This window comes from Biomphalaria glabrata, chromosome 4 (genome assembly GCF_947242115.1).
Source record: "Biomphalaria glabrata chromosome 4, xgBioGlab47.1, whole genome shotgun sequence".
Lineage (NCBI taxonomy): Eukaryota > Metazoa > Mollusca > Gastropoda > Planorbidae > Biomphalaria > Biomphalaria glabrata.
The window spans coordinates 893,320-908,006 of NC_074714.1; the positions used below are offsets into that span (position 1 = coordinate 893,320).

A 14,687-nucleotide genomic window follows, 5' to 3' on the forward strand; every position below is an offset into this window, starting at 1 on the left:
ATATCTACAAACATTTGTGTACAAATGTGTGCTAATTAGCAGGTCTTTGACCTCTGCACTTAATGTGGTGATCAAAATGTATTTGCAATTCCCAGTGAAATCATTCTTTGAGTGCTTAGAAAAGGAAATTCATACGGATGTATAACTGTGTTAGACGTCTTCATTTATATTCCGATTGAACGTTTGTAAAAATCAATAATTAAGTCACACTCAAGGAACATATGAATGTGTCCATCAAAGGAAATATCGCCGCTCGTGATGCAGCGTACACTAATCAACATTTGCACTTGCAGACCAACTAAATAGTTGCGGAGAAAACACATTTAATTGATGACATTACTATGTTTAGCTTAGGACTTTTCAAAAGCGAAGACTGGACTCTTTAGCCATCTTCGTGTTTATAGGAATGATTAATGGAGGACTTTTAAAAGCGAAGACTGGACTCCTTAGCCATCTTCGTGTTCATAGGAATGATTAATGGAGGAATTTTAAAAGCGAAGACTGGACTCCTTAGCCATCTTTGTGTTCATAGGAATGATTAATGGAGGAATTTTAAAAGTGAAGACTGGGCTCTTTAGCCATCTTCATGTTTAAAGGATGTAGTTGAGGATTTTTTTTCAAAGAAGATCGGTCTCCATGACCATCTTCGTACTTATAGGAAAGGATATTGTATTCATTTTTGAAAAATTGAGGATTTTTAGCTGAGGACTAGATGTAGTAATATTGTCATCAATTGAATTGTTGATCCAAGACGAAATTGTTGGTTATGTCTGTGCATTTGTAGACAACCCAACAGTGCACATCCTTTTTCTTGTTTTGCATTTTTTTCACGTGCTACAATGCCTTGGACAAAGCATCATCATAACTTGGAATGTTAAAAGGCATTCAAAAAAACAACAAAGAAGAATGAGTTTGTAAAATAACCGGTTATTTCGGCTCAGTTGAATAATAGTTGGGACATAATTAGTTGAGTGCAAGCTTTGACGCTGATTCAACTCACTCGACATTAGTTGAGTGCGAAGTTTGTGAGGCTGATTCAGCCCTCAAACCGGATGCTTGTAGACCACCTTCAATAGCTTGAACACGACGTCATCAAAAATATTGTTACAGTCAGTTCATCAAAATGAAGCTGTAGGTCAACAAGCTCAAAACAGGAGTCAGTGAAAAAAGCAAGCCTGAAACTTTTTATTGGGCTCCAACTATTCAACTTATGCACGTTTGCAAAACAAGAGTTAAAAAAAAAAGGATGAAAATATAAGCCATCAGATATATGATGATTGTGCAGGAACAGTTGGGATTGTCGTTTGTATCACGCTCATCTCTACCCTATCCATTGAGACACTGTGAAGTGATGTAACCAGTGAGGTTTTGTAACAACTTTATTGAATTGTAATGAGGATATCTACAAACATTTGTGTACAAATGTGTGCTAATTAGCAGGTCTTTGACCTCTGCACTTAATGTGGTGATCAAAATGTATTTGCAATTCCCAGTGAAATCATTCTTTGAGTGCTTAGAAAAGGAAATTCATACGGATGTATAACTGTGTTAGACGTCTTCATTTATATTCCAATTGAACATTTGTAACAATAAATATAACAACAAATGTGTGATAATTAGCAGGTCTTTGACCTCTGCACTTAATGTGGTGATCAAAATGTGTTTGCAATTCCCAGTGAAATCATTCTTTGAGTGCCTAAAAAGAAATTCATACGGATGTATAACTGTGTTAGACGTCTTCATTTATATTCCGACTGAACGTTTGTAACAATAAATATAACAACAAATGTGTATTAATTAGCAGGTCTTTGACCTCTGCACTTAATGTGGTTATCAAAATGTGTTTGCAATTCCCAGTGAAATCATTCTTTGAGTGCTTAAAAAAGAAATTCATACGGATGTATAACTGTGTTAGATGTCTTCATCTATATTCCATTGAACGTTTGTAACAATAAATATAACAACAAATGTGTGATAATTAGCTTGTCTTTGACCTCTGCATTTAATGTGGTGATCAAAATATATTTGCAATTCCCAGTGAAATCATTCTTTGAGTGCTTAATAAAGAAATTTGTCTTATATTTACCTGTCATATTTTCTTAGTTTTACCTGTCATATTTTCTTAGTTTAACATGTCATATTTTCTTTGTTATGCCTTTCATATTTTCTTAGTTTTACTTGTCCATTTTTCTTAGTTTTTCCTGTCATTTTTTTCTTAGTTTTACCTGTCATATTTTTTTAGTTTTACCTGTCATAAGTTCTAGTTTTACCTGTCATATTTTCATAGTATTACCTGTCTTTTTTTCTTAGTTTTACATGTCATATTATCTTAGTTAAGCCTGTCATATGTTCTTAGTTATACCTGTCATAGTATCTTGTGTAACACATTTATCATTTGTAATGACTGTGGTATATTTCACTAGTACACCATTAACATATGTTGGAAGAAATTATAGTTCTAGTTTAATATTATACACTGTTGCTTGAACTTCATTTATATTAACATTATTACTTTGTTACCTATTCTGATTTCCGATTCCTTATCTATTTATTTCTTGGTACATTATAGTTTGGAGAATTAGATTCTTGTCTTTGATGTTGATAATAAATTTCTCTTTGGTGATCTAGATTCCAATAATATTGCTTTTAACAGGATGCATTTCTTTCTTTGTTCTTCTATCAATGAGTTAATAACACTCAAAGTCTTGCCACTTAGTTTACAGATGAATATATTAGAACAAGTATCTTCATTGTAATTGCAAGTTTTACAGATAGTCTGAAAATAATTATTTATTTCATCAGTTTCATAAGGTCCCTCATTTTTTGCCTATAAATATTCTCTTTATGTTCACGCTTGGTAGTTTTTTTGTCTCCCTTGTTTTGAATTGCAGCTTTTATTTTTCAGTTGTTTTTTTTTTTTAATTTCTGATTCTTTGTCTGGTTTTGCATTCTTTTTTCTTTCAGCATCTAGTTGCATTTCACTCTTCTCTTTGTGCTTTGTAAATATTCTCTATATGTTCACGCTTGGTAGTTTCTGTTTTGTCTCCCTTGTTTTGAATTGCAGCTTTTATTTTTCAGTTTTTTTTTTTTTTATTTCTGATTCTTTGTCTGGTTTTGCTTCCTTTTAATTTCTTTCAGCATCTAGTTGCATTTCTCTCTTCTCTTTGTGCTCTCGCCAACTCTTTCAATATCAACTTGATTTTCTTTCCTTTCCATTTATGTCAAAACATCTTTCTTTTCTTCATCTTTAAGACCAAACGATTCAGCAACTTTCTTTAGTTCAGTATATCCATCCATGTATCTATTTATACTTATCAAAAGTACAATGGCATTCTATACTTTTTTATAGATAATAATGATATCTAATATCTTTTATAGTTTACAATCACTTACAATATTATCAATCCAATACTATTGTGATTAACATAACACACTAAATTGTCAACAATCTAATAATCAATGTCATAATCAATTATTATGTTTTTACAATATATTATTTGGTCATATAGAAAGAGAAAACAAAATTAATAAAATATTATAATGTAAAAAAAAATGTAACAAAGTTTATACCAAAATTTTACAATTATATAAATGATGATATGATGATGACTCAGTGCACTGAAAACTTTGATTAAATTGAGGAGGATTCGAGCAACACATTGACCTCACTCTCTTACCCTAAAGCACATCCTGTTCCAAAAGCAAGATTTGGTCAATATATAAAAACAAACAAGTACAGCAGGAAAAAAAGACAGAAAATTTTCAAGAAATACTACATATACTTACAAATATAAATAAAAATGACTTAAAGACCCCAAGAAATTGTGCACAGTATTAATACAATGTAAACATTAAAATAAACAATAGTCTAAACACAAAAATCTACTAGTGTTAAATCTGCGACCTCTAAAACCTTATGTTCTGATCATATATATATATTTTTTTTACACATTGAAAAAAGACAAAATTTAACAAGGACACAATATCAGTGATACCAAATTTTGACAAGAACAATACTGTCAACAGCTTTCTAAATATAGAACATAAAAATTAAAAATGAAAATCAGAATTATCAGTAATATATTTCAATACTGATTATCTTCCTGTAATGTCATTGAATACTAGCACTGATATAGCTCATCACTTTGAAGAGTGCTTCTTAATCTTTTCACTGTCCAACTTCAATAGAATGTATATATAAATATATATACTTTTACTGCACAAAATTACTGACTATTACTTGAGATGTATAATATACATCAGCACAAAATTACTGCCTGTGTCCAAATTTACAATTACTGTCCAACTTCAATACAATTTTATATACTTGTACTGCACAAAATTACTATTATTTGATGAGATATATAATATACACAAATGTAATGTCTGCCTGTGTCAAAATTTACAATTACAGTTCAACTTCAATGCAATATATATATTTGTACTGCACAAAATTACTGACTATTACTTGATGAGATATATAATATACATTGGCATAAAAATATTGTCTGCCTGTGTCAAAATTTACACTGTCCAACTTCAATATACTATTTACTAATTAATTGTTGGTGCACCTGAAGTGTCTGGTCGATTTTTGGGGCACCTTTTTCATCCTTTAACTGTCTACGAGTGTTTACATACTATTTACTAATGAGATATATAATATACACAAATTTACTGTCTGCCTGTGTCAAAATTTACAATTACAGTTCAACTTCAATTCAATATATATACTTGTACTGCACAAAATTACTGACTATTACTTGATGTGATATATAATATACATTGGCATAAAAATATTGTCTGCCTGTGTCAAAATTTACACTGTCCAACTTCAATATACTATTTACTAATTAATTGTTGGTGCACCTGAAGTGTCTGGTCGATTTTTGGGGCACCTTTTTCATCCTTCAACTGTCTACGAGTGTTTACATACTATTTACTAATGAGATATATAATATACACAAATTTACTGTCTGCCGGTGTCAAAATTTACAATTACAAATCAACTTCAATGCAATATATATACTTGTACTGCACAAAATTACTGACTATTACTTGATGAGATATATAATATACATTGGCATAAAAATATTGTCTGCCTGTGTCAAAATTTACACTGTCCAACTTCAATATACTATTTACTAATTAATTGTTGGTGCACCTGAAGTGTCTGGTCGATTTTTGGGGCACCTTTTTCATCCTTCAACTGTCTACGAGTGTTTACATACTATTTACTAATGAGATATAAAATATACACAAATTTCCTGTCTATGGTGTCAAAATTTACAATTACAAATCAACTTCAATGCAATATATATACTTGTACTGCACAAAATTACTGACTATTACTTGATGAGATATATAATATACATTGGCATAAAAATATTGTCTGCCTGTGTCAAAATTTACACTGTCCAACTTCAATATACTATTTACTAATTAATTGTTGGTGCACCTGAAGTGTCTGGTCAATTTTTGGGGCACCTTTTTCATCCTTCAACTGTCTACGAGTGTTTACATACTATTTACTAATGAGATATATAATATACACAAATTTACTGTCTGCCTGTGTCAAAATTTACAATTACAGTTCAACTTCAATTCAATATATATACTTGTACTGCACAAAATTACTGACTATTACTTGATGTGATATATAATATACATTGGCATAAAAATATTGTCTGCCTGTGTCAAAATTTACACTGTCCAACTTCAATATACTATTTACTAATTAATTGTTGGTGCACCTGAAGTGTCTGGTCGATTTTTGGGGCACCTTTTTCATCCTTCAACTGTCTACGAGTGTTTACATACTATTTACTAATGAGATATATAATATACACAAATTTACTGTCTGCCTGTGTCAAAATTTACAATTACAGTTCAACTTCAATTCAATATATATACTTGTACTGCACAAAATTACTGACTATTACTTGATGTGATATATAATATACATTGGCATAAAAATATTGTCTGCCTGTGTCAAAATTTACACTGTCCAACTTCAATATACTATTTACTAATTAATTGTTGGTGCACCTGAAGTGTCTGGTCGATTTTTGGGGCACCTTTTTCATCCTTCAACTGTCTACGAGTGTTTACATACTATTTACTAATGAGATATATAATATACACAAATTTACTGTCTGCCTGTGTCAAAATTTACAATTACAAATCAACTTCAATGCAATATATATACTTGTACTGCACAAAATTACTGACTATTACTTGATGAGATATATAATATACATTGGCATAAAAATATTGTCTGCCTGTGTCAAAATTTACACTGTCCAACTTCAATATACTATTTACTAATTAATTGTTGGTGCACCTGAAGTGTCTGGTCGATTTTTGGGGCACCTTTTTCATCCTTCAACTGTCTACGAGTGTTTACATACTATTTACTAATGAGATATATAATATACACAAATTTACTGTCTATGGTGTCAAAATTTACAATTACAAATCAACTTCAATGCAATATATATACTTGTACTGCACAAAATTACTGACTATTACTTGATGAGATATATAATATACAATGGCATAAAAATATTGTCTGCCTGTGTCAAAATTTACACTGTCCAACTTCAATATACTATTTACTAATTAATTGTTGGTGCACCTGAAGTGTCTGGTCGATTTTTGGGGCACCTTTTTCATCCTTCAACTGTCTACGAGTGTTTACATACTATTTACTAATGAGATATATAATATACACAAATTTACTGTCTATGGTGTCAAAATTTACAATTACAAATCAACTTCAATGCAATATATATACTTGTACTGCACAAAATTACTGACTATTACTTGATGAGATATATAATATACATTGGCATAAAAATATTGTCTGCCTGTGTCAAAATTTACACTGTCCAACTTCAATATACTATTTACTAATTAATTGTTGGTGCACCTGAAGTGTCTGGTCGATTTTTGGGGCACCTTTTTCATCCTTCAACTGTCTACGAGTGTTTACATACTATTTACTAATGAGATATATAATATACACAAATTTACTGTCTGCCTGTGTTAAAATTTACAATTACAAATCAACTTCAATGCAATATATATACTTGTACTGCACAAAATTACTGACTATTACTTGATGAGATATATAATATACATTGGCATAAAAATATTGTCTGCCTGTGTCAAAATTTACACTGTCCAACTTCAATATACTATTTACCAATTAATTGTTGGTGCACCTGAAGTGTCTGGTCGATTTTTGGGGCACCTTTTTCATCCTTCAACTGTCTACGAGTGTTTACATACTATTTACTAATGAGATATAAAATATACACAAATTTACTGTCTATGGTGTCAAAATTTACAATTACTGTTCAACTTCAATGCAATATATATACTTGTACTGCACAAAATTACTGACTATTACTTGATGAGATATATAATATACATTGGCATAAAAATATTGTCTGCCTGTGTCAAAATTTACACTGTCCAACTTCAATATACTATTTACTTATTAATTGTTGGTGCACCTGAAGTGTCTGGTCGATTTTTGGGGCACCTTTTTCATCCTTCAACTGTCTACGAGTGCTTACATACTATTTACTAATGAGATATATAATATACACAAATTTATTGTCTGCCTGTGTCAAAATTTACAATTACAGTTCAACTTCAATGCAATATATATACTTGTACTGCACAAAATTACTGACTATTACTTGATGAGATATATAATATACATTGGCATAAAAATATTGTCTGCCTGTGTCAAAATTTACACTGTCCAACTTCAATATACTATTTACTAATTAATTGTTGGTGCACCTGAAGTGTCTGGTCGATTTTTGGGGCACCTTTTTCATCCTTTAACTGTCTACGAGTGTTTGATTTGTGATAGGGCAAAGCAATTGTGAATATATAATATTAAAAATAGATTTTTATTAATTTATGTAAATGTTTACTATTTTCACCATCTGAGCTGTGAATGAATCTTGTTTTTAATGACCCAACTGTATAAAACTTAGCTCTTGAGCTATGAAGGGGGAATAACGCTTGAGAGATTATGGGCATGATATAGCCTTAATTGTGCTGATGTGCCAAAAACAAAAAATATCAATACCTTCCAACTGTTGGGCACCTATATGGTCATCAATTGTTGGAATACTTCATCCCTCATACCAACTGCTGGGCACCTCAAGTGTGTCCTGTCAGCTATTGGGGCACCACAAGTGTCCTAACAACTGTTTGGGCACCTCAAATATCCTTTTAACTGTTGAGGCACCTTAGGTATCGTATCTATTGTTGAAGCACTTCAAATGTCCTATCATTTGTTGGGGCATCTCATTTATCCTAACAACTGTTCGGCACTTCAATAATCTTATTTTTGGGCACTCCAAGTGTTCTATCAATTGTTTGGGCACTCCCAAGTGTCCTATCAATTGTTAGGCACCTCATCGATCATACCAACTGTTGTCCACCTCAAGTTTGTCCAATCAGGTGTTGGGGCACCACAAGTGTTTCAACACTTTTTAGGCACCTCAAATGTCCTTATAACTGATGGGGCACCTCAATATCCTATCAATTGGTAGGGCACCTTAAGTATCCTAACAATTGGTAGAGCACCTCTAGTGTCCTATCAATTTGTAGGGCACCTCTTGTCCTATTGTTTGGTAGGGCACTTCAAGTATCCTATCAGTTGGTAAGGCACCTCTTTTTCCTACCAACTGTTAGATAACCACAAGTCTCCTATTAACTGTTGGGGTACCTAAAGTATCCTATCATGGGGCATCTCATTCATCCTAACAACTCAATGGTCTTATTGTTGGGGCACTCTAAGTTTCCTATCAATTGTTGGGCACCTCATCCATCATACCAACTGTTGTTCACCTCATGTTTGTCCTATCAGTTGTTGGGGCACCACAAGTGTCCTAACAACTGCTTGTCCTTTTAACTTATGTGGCACCTCAAGTGTCCTATTAACTGTTGGGGCACATCAAGTATTCATTCAACTCTCTCTCTATATATATATATTATATTATATTATGTTAGTTTTGATTACCATTATAAATAAATATATATGATTATGGTTATTATATATTATATATAATCTGCAGTGTTTTTACAAATGTGTAGTCCTGCTTATTACTCCCAGAACCACTTTTTTTTTTTTTTTAGTTTCATTAGCAACATATGAATTTATATATTTGAAATGTTTAATCACACTTCTTTTTTACTGAAGTTTAATTTTTTGTTAACAGATATCAAGCTACAAAATAAAATTCCAATTTTTTAGGTTCTCGCCTATATCTGCAATTTATATATTAAGTTTTGTTACCTTGAACTCTTTCAAGTTTTTGTTACACAACTTTATATTTCAGATTCTTTTTGTTCTTCCTTAGGTTCAAATGTATCAGTTGTTTTTGTTGACAGATATCAAGGTACAGAAATAAGAATCTAATTTAGAGTTTTTTAAAGCTTGATTAGTCATAATATTTGCACTATTATTTCCAATATGTGCCAGAGTGTCTGCTAAATGTAACTAGTATGATTAAAAACATGGTCATTGCAAAGTCTAACATATGGACAAGTAGGATGCTTGGGGCTTGATTCAGTGAAAGAATGTTGGACAAGCAGAAGTGTTATGGAGTGAGTGTGTTTTTATGGTGACTGTGGTAAGAGGTAAGCGATTGAATGTGAATGATGCAAAAGTGGCATTGTCGTCACTGGGTCTTAGTTAGGGGAGACGACTCCAGAATGTAAGACTGAAAGGTTGTGTTATTGTAGTGAGTTAGATTGTAAGAAATTTTATTACTTAAGTCTACTACATTTATTTCATGTGATCACAAGTATTATAAATGTTATATTTAGTTTTGTTCACAAGGAAGTTGTTCAAGTTCTTATTAGCTAAGATATATTATGCCTTCAACAGTTTAGTTGCCTACCAGCAGTTTGGTGCTACAAGTCAACAACAGTCAGACTAAATTAAATAAAGCCATGTCTATTTCTACATGATTTTGTTGCTACTAACCTGGTGTTACTAACAACTAACTCGAAAAGGGAGAGGGGAATTATCATCTTATTCATGTACTATTTACATTAAATTTTTACCAAATTATTAAATTTTTACTACCCTTACTATTTTAACTGTGAATAGACCTTGATTTTAATGATTTAACTGTATAGAATTTAGCTCCTGTTATGTAGAGAGAGAGAGTAGTCTTTAAGGGACTGCAGGCACGACATGGCCTAAATTGTGCAGATGTGCATAAAATCAAAGAAATAAAACATTAACAAAATGTGTATTAAAATTGTCACTTTTCCTCTACTTAGAATTTTTTTCTCTCCTAGATTTTCATAATTTTTTGTTGAAGTCATTTCAGTTCTCAATTATTTTGTGCACCAAGTTACAAGAAAAAATTTAAGCAAGAGAGGTCACTACACTAAGACTTTGTCTTCTCATAAGAAAGGATGGCTGCCTGGTCATGTGATATGTGCACTGGACTGTGTATGGTCATCTTGATGCTCATATCTTGCCTGATGACATTTATTCTGCTGAACATTTGGTCAAGGAAGTAGATTCTCTTCAGCTCTCAAGAAACATTCAAAACATGTCAAACATTCGACAAGAATATCAAGTGCAATGTACATGTAAGTAATGTTGAAACATCTGATCTCATTTATGCATTCTTGAGGACAATCTGCAGCCACTAAACCAGTTACATCAGATCTGGATAAAGTGGTCGCTTCCTCTTCATTAAGGCTAGAACAGAAAGATTTTATAACTCTTTTACTCCATTTTCTGTCAGTGTGTTTCATGGTCATTAGTCACATCACAAAGAGGTTTAGTTTATTAACCAGTGGTTGTGTATGACTGTGTCTTTGTATGTTTTGTGTGTGAATGTTGTTCCTGTTTGTATCTATATTGTCGTTGCTATAGTGGTAATCCTCCGGGTAATCATAATCAAACTAAATTTTCATTTGTTTGGATCTTATCTGGTGGGAATTTTAAACTTAGTAATTTGCTCTTAGCTTACTTTTTGATTTTTAATTACATTCTAAAAGAAATACAATAGATAAGGATAGAAAAAGAAAAGCAAACAATAAAGAGATTTGCTGAAATAATATAAAGTGAAATAAAAATATATATATAAAAAAAAAGAATAAACCTGGAGATTTTGAAGGAAAGACTGCTGTTGCCAACTCAACAAAACCAATGAGTTTGTACTGCAAGCAAAAGAACTTAGTTGTGATTTCATTTTGCTAGAAATGCACAAACTTAATAGCATAATTTTCACTCTAAATATTAAAGCTTTCTGTATTCTGTACACCAGATACACTACATAGCTAGTTATTTATTGTTTTCTGGCATAATTGAAAATCTCCAATAAGTTCCTTAGACTTAAATGACTTAATTAACCTTAAAATTTTTAAAACTTTATTTGTTTGTTATTCTTTGCTGCTGTATTAGATGTCTTGGGTGTATTTTTTTTTCTTAAAAGTTTATTCATAAAATACTAAGTTAAAACATAAAGTGAAACCTGCATCATCATAATAGTTTTGTTTAACATGAAAAGAAAAGCAACAAAAGAATTTTTTTTTTCCTTTTCAAGGCAAAAGTTTTTCTTATTAATTTTTAAATTCTTATTTAGACCAACATGATGAAAAGGTAGACAACATGAAGATGTAGACCAACATGATGAAGATGTAGACCAACATGAAGAGGTAGACCAGCATGATGAAGATGTAGACCAACATGATGAAGATGTAGACCAACATGAAGATGAAATGTAAACCAAAAAATGGGTCAAGAGATGTATGGAATACAATGGTAAGCAATGCTGTGTATATCTCTTTATATTTTCTTTATACTAAACCCCTGAGTAAAGCTTTGCCAAGTTTTGTGTTTCACTGACTATAAAAATGTTTTTATCAAATTTTGTTCTCTTGTATTGACAGTGAACATCTTGAGAAGTAAAACAATTCCTAGAGGCAAAGACACAGACACACCGGATCTATTAGAGATTTTCCTTTTCTACCATCATTTAGAGACTTCCTTGTGCTCTAAGGGAATATGTCATTATCTTTTGATTGCTAATTGGCATTGATGTTTTTACATTCCTACTGCGTCTGAAAGAAATTAACATTTCCCTAATGCTACTTCAAAACCAGACCTTCTCAAGACAATTTTAGTGACCAAGCTGCAATATGGGACTCAGTAGGAAACAATGAAGAATGCTCCTAACCTCAGGTTGAGTAACCATGCTCACCTACTAGAGTGGCGACAAATACTTCTACATCCACAGTTATACATCCTGAACCCTGTAACCCAACCTCACAACATGGTTACATTACCGGAAGTGGTCGCAAGGTCAGAAAACCTAACAGATACAATGGATAGAACAATGAACAGGTACAAGTACTCAAGTGATGTACTTTGTGAGAACTATTTAGGTGGAATCACCATAATTGACTTGTATAAATCTTGTTCTATATTTAGGTATATCTTGACAATCAGTCCAGTCATTTGTTCATTTTTTTTTTAAATATTCCTTTTTTTCCCCTCAATCTTCTTGTTGTTTCAGTTACATGTTTTTGTATTTTGAAGGAGGAAGGTGCTTTGGTATATTATCCTTATTATTATTGTACCAGTATTAAGCAAACTTGTATATCTTTAATTATTCATGAATTCTAAAGCAGAACGTCACTTCCACCGGAAAATGTTGTAACAACTATACGTGTCTTCAGTTAACATTCAATACTCTGTACAGTCACAACGCCAAAGCCTTGCTAGATTATGCTTTTAATTCAATTTGTTAGTGCTTTAGTGTGCTATCATATAATTTTTTGTGTCACATCCCTGCACAATTTGTTCTATGCTTTTTTACAGTATAAATAGCGACTTGACATTATTTAGCTCTATTATAATATTGTTATATTATTATATTTAAAATAAAACTGTTAACATATTCTATGCTGTTATAATATAAATGTTTTGCTGTTACCATGAATACAGTTTTGAGTTTTTGTCTGATATCTTAGAGGAGAAATTTTCCATAAATAATAATAATAAGGCTTATCTTCAAGTCCGAAGATTAGTGAGAAGTATGCAGTATTCCCCAGCTAGGACCTACATATTTTGCTATAAATAAAGAGTATAATAATATTTACTACTTGGTATTGTCAGTCTTCACTAAAGCAATGAGTTTATCCCCTTAGTGTGTTTAAAATTTTCAAATACTAATTCACTTTGTATTATCTATTGGTGATCATGGGGTATCCACTTTGTCATCTCCATAGTCTCTGGTGTTAACACTCACTGTCCTGTTGGAGGTTACGGCTAGGATGTAATCTCTCTTTCTGATGGAACACATGTAAAACCAACAAAACAAACATTAGACCTAGACTTTATTAACAGGTAAATTTTTATAATTGTGAACTGGCGCTCCCAAAGCTACTTTTATGTATTTTAAATTTTACTTCTGTAGGCTAGTGCTAAGCTGTATACTTGTATTTCTGCCTATTATATGGGTTAGGGTGGAGTACTTAAAATAGAGCCTATGCTGTTTCCTGTACTGTTGACCAGTGGTCTCTGTGTCAGTTTTAATTATTCTGTACCTGGGACTGTCTGTAAGTTTCAGAATTTTTCTTTTATTTTTTTAAATTTTACTATGTGTAAATCTGTTTTATATTTGAACAACTGTCAAAATAACTAGCAGTTTTTTTTTTTCTAAAGTTTGTTTTAAAAATATGGCCAAGCCCTGCCCAGTGCTGTCATGATGGCCACTTCTAATGTTTATGTACTAGATTGTAACTGCTGCCTTAGTCATTGAAATTAAAGTCTCATTTGAATTTCTTCTTTATGTTTCTAGATTTCTTTTAGTTCGCTAGTTTAGTTTAGTTTAGTTGTCTGGTTGCTTAGATGACTCAAACCCCTTGGTCACAGAGGTGCACAGATACAACCCACCCAGTAGTGTTACAATCTGGCAACTGTAACTTCTTGTTATCCCAGGCTAGACATGACCTTAGGCCCCGCCAGGCTAACATATTATGACCTTAGGCCCCGCCAGGCTAACATATTCTCTCATTCCAGACAGCATTGTCCCTAACAATAAATAATTACCTTGCTTTAGTTGTAGAATGAAAGATGAGCAAACAGTTAAAAGTTTCTATAGAATTCACTTGGAGGTGTGGTGGCTAAGCGGTAAAGTGCTTGGCTGCCAAACATAGGTCTAGGGTTTGAAGACCATTTTTTTTATAATGGTCCTAATATAAAGAAAAACAATTAGGCACCTTTCGGTCCACCCAGCTCAAATGGGTTCCTGACATTTAATGGAGAAAAGTAAAGGTGGTTGGTCATTGTGGTGGTCACCTGATACCCTCATTGACCATAAGACACAGAAACAGATGATTTTTGTATCATCTGTCTTACAGATCGCAAAGTCTGAAAAGGGAAATTTATTTTCACTTGAATATTTTCACATTTTGCCCTACATCTAAAAGCTTCTCCCATTTTTTGTCTATCATTCACTTTGTCTTTGGAATGGTTTCTTTTTGATAATGATTGAATATTGAAGTCAATTAGATTAGTTGACTATGACTTTGTAGAGGGTAATCACTGACTAGATGTTAGTAGCATTTCCTGTCATATCTTTTTTGGTAATTTCATTGCTGATTAATTTCTTCTTGTTCATTGAAGT

The 14,687-nt window shown here is 32.1% G+C and overlaps 1 long non-coding RNA gene across 2 annotated transcripts; it reads left to right on the plus strand.

Annotated features, from left to right (window-relative positions):
- Positions 1-9,291: 9,291 nt before the first annotated feature.
- On the plus strand, positions 9,292-13,843 carry LOC129925650 (uncharacterized). Of its 2 annotated transcripts, none has more exons than XR_008777336.1 (4): positions 9,292-9,428; positions 10,362-10,638; positions 11,640-11,818; positions 11,947-13,843. It is a non-coding gene; the product is annotated as an uncharacterized LOC129925650 (long non-coding RNA). The 2 variants fall into 2 exon arrangements; XR_008777337.1 differs by having other exon boundaries at positions 9,358-9,428; positions 9,920-10,638.
- Positions 13,844-14,687: the final 844 nt, after the last annotated feature.